Genomic DNA, 7,895 nt, shown 5'->3' with positions numbered 1-7,895 from the left:
ATTGTTTGAATTGGGATCTTCTGCAGCTTTTGAATGAGTGGCCACACTTCTTCATCCTTCTTCCATTCATCCATTGTTCCATTTATCCAATCTGGTTGGATAATAGAAGTAGCACAAAACAATGCTTCCACATCCTCATCGTTTCTTGAGAGTGCATCTGCAACAAAATTTTGCTTCCCTTTCCTGTAGATGGTGTCAAAGTCATAACCCAACATATTTGTGACCCATTTTTTCTGTTCTTCTAAAGATAATATTTGTTCTAAAAAGTATTTAAGAGTAGCTTTTTCAAATTGGGATGAGATGTGGGCAACTCGAAAACAAGAGGAGATGAGGAGAGACCTAGTCAAGGTTAAACTTGATGGAAGCAACAACAATGTGTCAAAGCCCAAGGAGGAGGAGGAGAATGTAGCCCTTTCATTGAAGGGACTATAGGAGTAGTGGAAATGTAAGAAGGATGTCTTGGAGATCAAATGATTTAGGTGTGGTGAAATGGGTCATTACATAACAGAGTGTCCTCTCAAGAAGAGGGACAAGGATGAGAAGCACGATCTGAAGGCTACACCCATGAAGATCGAGGAGGAGGATTTTTCCATGAAAGTCGAGATACCTCCAAGAGGGAGGTGGGCTGATTTAGAGCAATAGTTTGAATGGACTATAGTTGGGCAGGATCCTTGACGAGCCCACCTCTTGGATCAGTTCCTTACTACGAGAGCCCATATCAGAAGTAGCAGGATGGACTAGTGTTGCATGGTGCCGAGGAGTGTCAGAGAGATAGTTGTAGTGTCTAGGAATGCCAGGGACTGAACAATACAGAGCAGAGTTGGTAGCAGTGTAGATGGAACAAAGTTGAAGTCAACAACAATGGAGTAGATTCAGAGGATCAACGTAGAGACTAGCAGCAGTCAAACTCCAGCATTCACATGGTATCATAATAAACATAATTAGTTCAGTAATTTGGGATGTTTTTGCATTGTTGATGCAGTAGCAACAACAGTTTGCATTGCAGAGGCAGTTGGCAGTGGCAGTGCCAATAGCAGCACAGATGCATAAATTCAGAGGGAGTTGTAGTACGGATGCAGTGTTGATAGTGGTAGGGTCAACAATAGTACAAATGCAATATTTGTGAAGTAGTTGATGGAGAGCACGTCATACATCAGTAGTGTAGATGACGATGTTATGAAGTCAGAGTGATGCTTCAATAGATTACATTGCTATAGCACATTCCTCACTAAGAGGAAATGTTGATTTGTGGTAGTATCAGATATGCTCTATGTCTCAAAATTTGCAGGGAGGCTTAGACACATGCATCCTCCAATACCCAGAAATAATTTTTGGAAATTCCACCCGGAAATAATTTTATTAAAATAATTATTTATTTTTAATGGGACCCTAAATCTAAACTTAGGAAATTAAAATAATTAAAGGGTATTAATATAAACTATGGGTGAAACTTCTAAAAGAAGGTGAAGATCAAGTCAATATGATCCTAGCCATCGATCATTAATATGGGATGGGTCGTTGATTGATCAATGAAGGATTATAAGAGGACGCTTGATGGGCACTTGGAGAACACACACCAAGTAAGTTCAGGAGATCAAATTTCTGAAGCAGAGCAATTGCCGGAGAGAGATTCGAAGTGAGATTTGGTAGTGAGGGGCAATGAGTATCTGGAAGAAGGAAGTTTTCCTAGAATGGATAGTACGAGGCAGAGAGAGGGCAGAACGATGTCCAAAGAGAGGCAGATGATGGCCCATGCAAAGTTGACACAGTGGCAGTGTAGGCCTTAGAGGGAGATCGAATTCCTGTTGAGGAATCAAGTTTCAGTAGCCAGGAGCTGAGGTGTGAGACCAGGAGGCAGAGATTTAGATTTTCCAACCAGCAGATGGTTCAGATAAGGGGCAACATGATACCCAACAGGGGTGATGTAGGAACTATGTGGGAGTGACATAGTTCTGCATAGAGGCTATGCGGAGACTCTAGTTCAGCGTGACCAGACTTAGATTCTCCCAGTGACAGGGTGAGAACACTTCACCATTCATTTTTTTTAGTTCCCCTCTATATCGGATTACTAGTTGAGCATCCAAGAATTATACTTAGATTTACTACTTCATAATAATAAAACCCTCAGATCTGCTGCATCGGTTTTTCCGCATTGGGTTTTTCGAGGGGCATTTGTCCAAAAATAACGGTGTTATTATGTTGTATTTTATTTCTTGTTCAATCTCTTGTTTCCGCATATAAATTAATTAAGTGAAGGTTGCAGTCTATGTATTTCAATATTTGTCATAAGAAACTGCAAATAACTTGTTCATGTATATCTAATAAGTAGGAGAAATATCATTAGTTGTTGCAGTAGGGATTCCGGTTTAGGAATTTTCACATCCTGAAGGGTAGGAGGTCTTATTGGACCAGGTGGTGAATGACAAGAAGTATTTCAACTGGTTAGGTATGTTGCTTCGAAAGTTGAAGGCGCATGTAGCACAAGCTCAGAGTCCTCCCTATGGTGAGAAAGCAAGGTTCTATATGTCTACATATTTATTGGATGCAATATGTGCATAATAGCAGTTCCCTGGCATGACATGGACATGGAAACCATGAGAATTTATCGTTCATATCTATTGTAAGTTGATTTCGAATTGTATTCATAAAGGATTAATGGCACAACTAACTTACCACTTCATCATCTCGCTTTACAAGCTCATACTTGAAGAATATCCACCTTGCATGTCATGAAGAGAAATGGAGGTGATAGCAAACATCGCAGATTAGTATGCCTCAGCAGGTGGCACCTTCCTTAGAGTGTTCGATGGAGAGAACCCTCTACATGTTTTACCATGGTATGCCACCAACAAGCTTGTCATGCAAGAAGTGTCATATCATCTCGCCACAGGGTTTTCAACAACTTTTCATAGGAAGAAGAAAGCACCATGGCCCACTCTTCCTTTGCAAATTGGATTATGCGAGATAAAGAACTTGAAAGTCATAGATACTAAGGGAAATAAAATAGTTAGTTTTGCATTCGGTACTTGGGACTTTAATATCTATGATCCCTATGTTGTTCGTAACGACCACTATGCAAGAGTTTAGTTTTTGTGGATCGACAAGACATTACATTAGCCAAAGGAAGATCCATGGAGGAATTTATACAATTCCTCTAGACTCTGTGAGCCAGTTAGTTTAGTAGGCACTTCACAGGCTCCTCCATAGATGGAAGCAATTCCAAAAGAAACAACAACATAAGAAAACAATCCCATATAGGACAAGGGAGAGAGGAATATTGTTGACAGTCTAGAGGGAGAACAAAGATGCAAGATGAAAGTAGATCCTATCCTCATGAAATCATCTTTAGTAGGAAAACCAAAGAGGAAGCAGAGGATATAGAGAGGAGAGAGGAGGAAGAGAGAAAAGTAGAGGTTGCAGGAAGAAGAACTGCATTTGAAGGAGGCATAACAGAAACTGAAGGAACAACAGGAGCGTAGGAGGAGGGAACAAGCAGAGAGGTGGAAGCAAGAGGAAGAAGAAAGGAAAGGTACAGTGGTAGAAGAAACAATGTCAATTCAAGTTGAAGAGAAAGAACAAAACCATTTGGTAGTAGAGGGAGAGAGTGAGTAGAAAAATAAGGAGATTTCTCATCCGATCAAAGATTTGATTGAGGTTGCAGACATGGAGTTGGGAATGGAGCCATAGAATGAAGATATTGGTCTGATGCTTAGTGCACCGTAGGTCATCGTTTATTCTCCACCACCTCCAACTGCAGAGTTAGCTCTGAGTGAAGAAGGGGATGTTGTTCCTCTTGATGATGATCTACTAATGGACTTGTACAGTTGGTCTTATGATAAATTCCAAAAGAGAATTGTACAACCACAAAGAAAGAATTTTCCAAATGATCATGCATCACCTATATTCACTAGAGAGAGAGTTATAGTGGCAGACACCAGTAAGAATCAAAATGCCATTTTTTGAAGCCAACTTGGCCTTTATAGGTACAGCAAGATCAAACACTCAGTATTTGAAGTTTGAGAATAAGAAATTGGCACATAACTTACATGCTTCCTAGTAATAGATGGAACAACTCTGTGCAGTGGCACAGAACATAGTCTCCACACAGTTCTACTTGGAGGAAATGAGAGTAGCGATACTTGGTGAAGTATCACAACTTGGAGATACCATGTGAGACCTCTATGAGGATCTCATAACCATACATAAGGTAGTTGTTCACTTGCATGTTTTTCGGCAACAGAGCAGGGAATTTCTCAAGACTCCTAGGAATGAGAAAATTTCCATCACTATCATGCAAGAATGGACAATGCGATATAAAGGAGCACTGCTTACTTTTATAAAGAAGATGAAGCCACAAGCAGAGATGGGGAAGGAAATAGTTCGAGTATTGATGCAAAACAACAAGCAACTTGCCCCATTCATTGGAAATATTCAGGCCTCATATGTATGGTTGTACAACAATTTGGATTTCATGGTGAGAATCCACAAGATCTTATTAATCAACTCACTCACTGAAGATCAATGCAAATGCCAAGTTAGGCAGTAGATTGAAGAGTACCTGGAGTAGCTGAGACAAGTTTTCACCAAGGAGGATTTAGAGATGAACAGAAAAAACATGCAAAACTACATCAATGGTCCTGCCCAAATCAAAACCATGTGTCTCCTACTCGAGAAAGAAGTTAAGACTGTTTCCAAGACATTGTACCCGGATGCCATGGAGGCTAGAGTCTGTTTCCAACTAGACACCATCACATAGTTTGGGAACATCATCACACAATATTAAGGTTGGAACCAATATGTGACAAGAAGCAGCAAGTGAAGGTCACTAAGATATATTTCTCCCTATTGTAGGGGCTACAACATTCCTCCAAAAAATTTCCTATGCTTTGTTTTGGAGTCTCCCTCCTAAAATCACATCATCTCATCTTACATTGACTCAGGTACTTGTGCTTTGATGGAGCTTTATCTTTTGCTTATGGCTTGCATTTTCTAACATGCTTTACTGTCTAATCCACGAGCTAATCTCTTCACTTGGTTGCAACCCAGTTCTAGGCTTTCCATAGTGAACTGCGCAATCCTTGAGGGCAACCAGCCTTGCTCCTAGTAATTACACAGTCCAAGCCAGCAGTGAGCCTTCAGCTTCAAAATTGCACAAAGTCAGCTAAAAACTTGCCTTCAGCTAGGAAATTGTGTAGATCACGAGAGTAGCCTCGGCCACTCAACCCAGAAATTGCGCAGAGTATTTCCCTCAACAGCTACCCGATGCATGAGCTAGTGAGTTGTCTAGTTCCCCCGGGAACTGCGCAATCTCTTGTGCATGCATGGCAGCATTTTCCTGAAAGATAAAAAAATAAAAAAGTGAAAAATGATCCCTAAAAATTAGGGATCTACTTTTAGAAGTCAGAGTTACACTTAAGTTATTTTTGGAAACTACTGCCAAGTGTCGCTTTTTACTAGATTTTTGGCCTTCACGTCATAAACCATAAATTGGCCAAATCTATTTGATGGATGCCCCCAGATCTCATTTACACATTCGATATTGGAGCTCTGGAATTCCCGAGGAGATCTAGGAACATTCGGTACGGTCGTCACAACTTTTCCAGGTAAGCCTTTCTTTTCTAGTCTTTTACTGCTTTTTCTATCTCTTTTGTTTGCTTGGATTGTGAGAGTGTTGCTTTACCCATTCTATTGAATGAGCACTATTTTTTTTATTTGTTTTAGCTTGTAGAAGTGTTGTTTTAATTTTTTCATTGCCTTTCCTAAGTGTCACATGCATAACCCAGTTTTTGCACTATTGGTCGTCGTTGCAGAAACTCTCTCCACACGCCTCATTATTCTTCAGTTTGATTGATTCTTGAACTTGTTTTATTTGCAAGCATAATCATTCACTCAGATTTGTGCCCACATTCACTTCCCCCTTCAGATATTCTTGTTTTCATGTTGCCATCGGGTAGATCTGGGCTTCCTTGGCCCAGATCTAGCTCTTCCCAAGCATGCACTGCGCATTTTTGGATATCAAGGCTTTCCCTTGGCTCTAGGAATTGGGCAGAGGCTTCTAAGGCCTGGCTTCAACTACGCATTGTGCAGTTCTAGGAGCCAATCCTTAGCCTTGGTCATTGGGATTGCACAATGCACAGTCTCAACTAGCCTACACCTGACTGAATTGCGCATTGCGTAATTCTAGTCAGTAGAACCTCTCCACTGGAAGCTAGGACTGCATAATGCGAAGAACCAGCTCACAGTCAGTCACCTCTAAGAGCCAGTATTATGCAATTCTTCCCAGTAGTTGCCCAATTTTTTGTTTGATTTTTTCTTGAAGTGCTTTTGGTTTCACATTAATATTTGCATGCCATGAGTGTCCTCTCTCTCTCTAGGTACAAAAGTTGTTGAGAAACTCTCCAACAGTTACAGGTAACATGGTTTCCAAGAGAGATGCATCAAAGGATACTATCGAGAGTAGCGATGGAGAAGTAGTTGAGCAGGTGTCAATGAATTTTCTAGTTTATGAAGACACTGAGTTGTTAATTGAGAGGGCATGAAGTTAATATGGCAGGAAATCAAGGATATCTTTGCAGGGGACTTCAAGGAAGATCTAGAGGATCAGAATTTGTATGTCAATATCCACCAATCAAGCTTACATAAGGTTGCATGTAGGCACCCTGCATTCCCATGTTGGGACATCATCCACTCGATTGTCTCACACAAATATCCTGAGACTATGACATCGAGCAGTGCTAGTGGAACACAACTTGCTACCTTTAGGATGGATAATTATCATCAGATGTATCACTTACCTAAGTCGGTTAACCGCATGGATGAACTTTTCTATGCTGCCCATGGCTATGTAAAACACTAGAGATATTATAAAGCGTTGGGTGAAAGAGTTGTCAAAGTTCAGATCCACACCCAATCATGTTTGCAAGACAAAGTCACTCAGAAAGGCTACCAGTTCTTGATCGTCTTTGCATGTTGGCTATACGGTCAAGAGGGAATGAAGACCTTTTCACTGAATTCGATGGTTTTGTTGGATCAGTTGTTGAATGATGGAAAACCATTCAACTGGTTGGACCTGATGGCTCATCAATTGAAAGTTCATGTGACTAACGCCCAGAATCCACTGAAGGATGAGCAATCGAGATTCTACATGTCCACATATTTACTTGATACAATCTATGTCCAACATTAGTTTCATTGCATGGGTTGGATATGGACACCATAGGAGCATGTCGTTAACATTTATTACATGTTTCTTTCTGAGTACATCTACTGAGGAGTTATGGCTAGGCTAGCTGACCATTTCATCACCTCGGTGCACAAGTTGATCTTTTATTAGGATCCACCTTACATGTCCTAAGAAGTGATGGAGGCATTACTTAACATTGCATATTGGTATGGCTCACCTGGTGGCACCTTCATCAAGATGTTTGGTGAAGATAATCATTTGCATCTTTTACCAAGGTACACTACGGACAAGTTGGTCATGCAAGAGATCACATATCACATCAACACAGGGTTATTAGTAGGGTTGCATAAGAGGAAGAAGGCACCTTGGCTTGCTCTTCCTTTGTGGATTGGATTGTATGAGATTAAGAGCTTGAAAAATGTAGATGTTGAAGATAAGGAGATAATGAAGTTTGAGTTCGGCACCAGAGATTACAATTTGTATTATCCCTACGAGATTTGCAAGAACCACTGTGCGAGGGTGTATTATCCATGGATCCACGAGGCATGTCATTGGGTAGAAGTGGACCCTTGTAGATATTGTTACAAGCACTCCAATCTTAATGAACCAGTCAGTATAGTCACATAATGGAAAGCTGCTCTATAGGTAGTGGCACCATAAGAAGCAACAACGACAACAACAATAAGTAACAAATCGATGCAGGATAAGTGTA

This window comes from Pinus tabuliformis, chromosome 6 (genome assembly GCF_031772625.1).
Source record: "Pinus tabuliformis cultivar Carrire ecotype Pingquan chromosome 6, CPIR1, whole genome shotgun sequence".
Taxonomy (NCBI): Eukaryota; Viridiplantae; Streptophyta; class Pinopsida; order Pinales; family Pinaceae; genus Pinus; species Pinus tabuliformis.
This window is presented reverse-complemented; position numbering follows the sequence as displayed.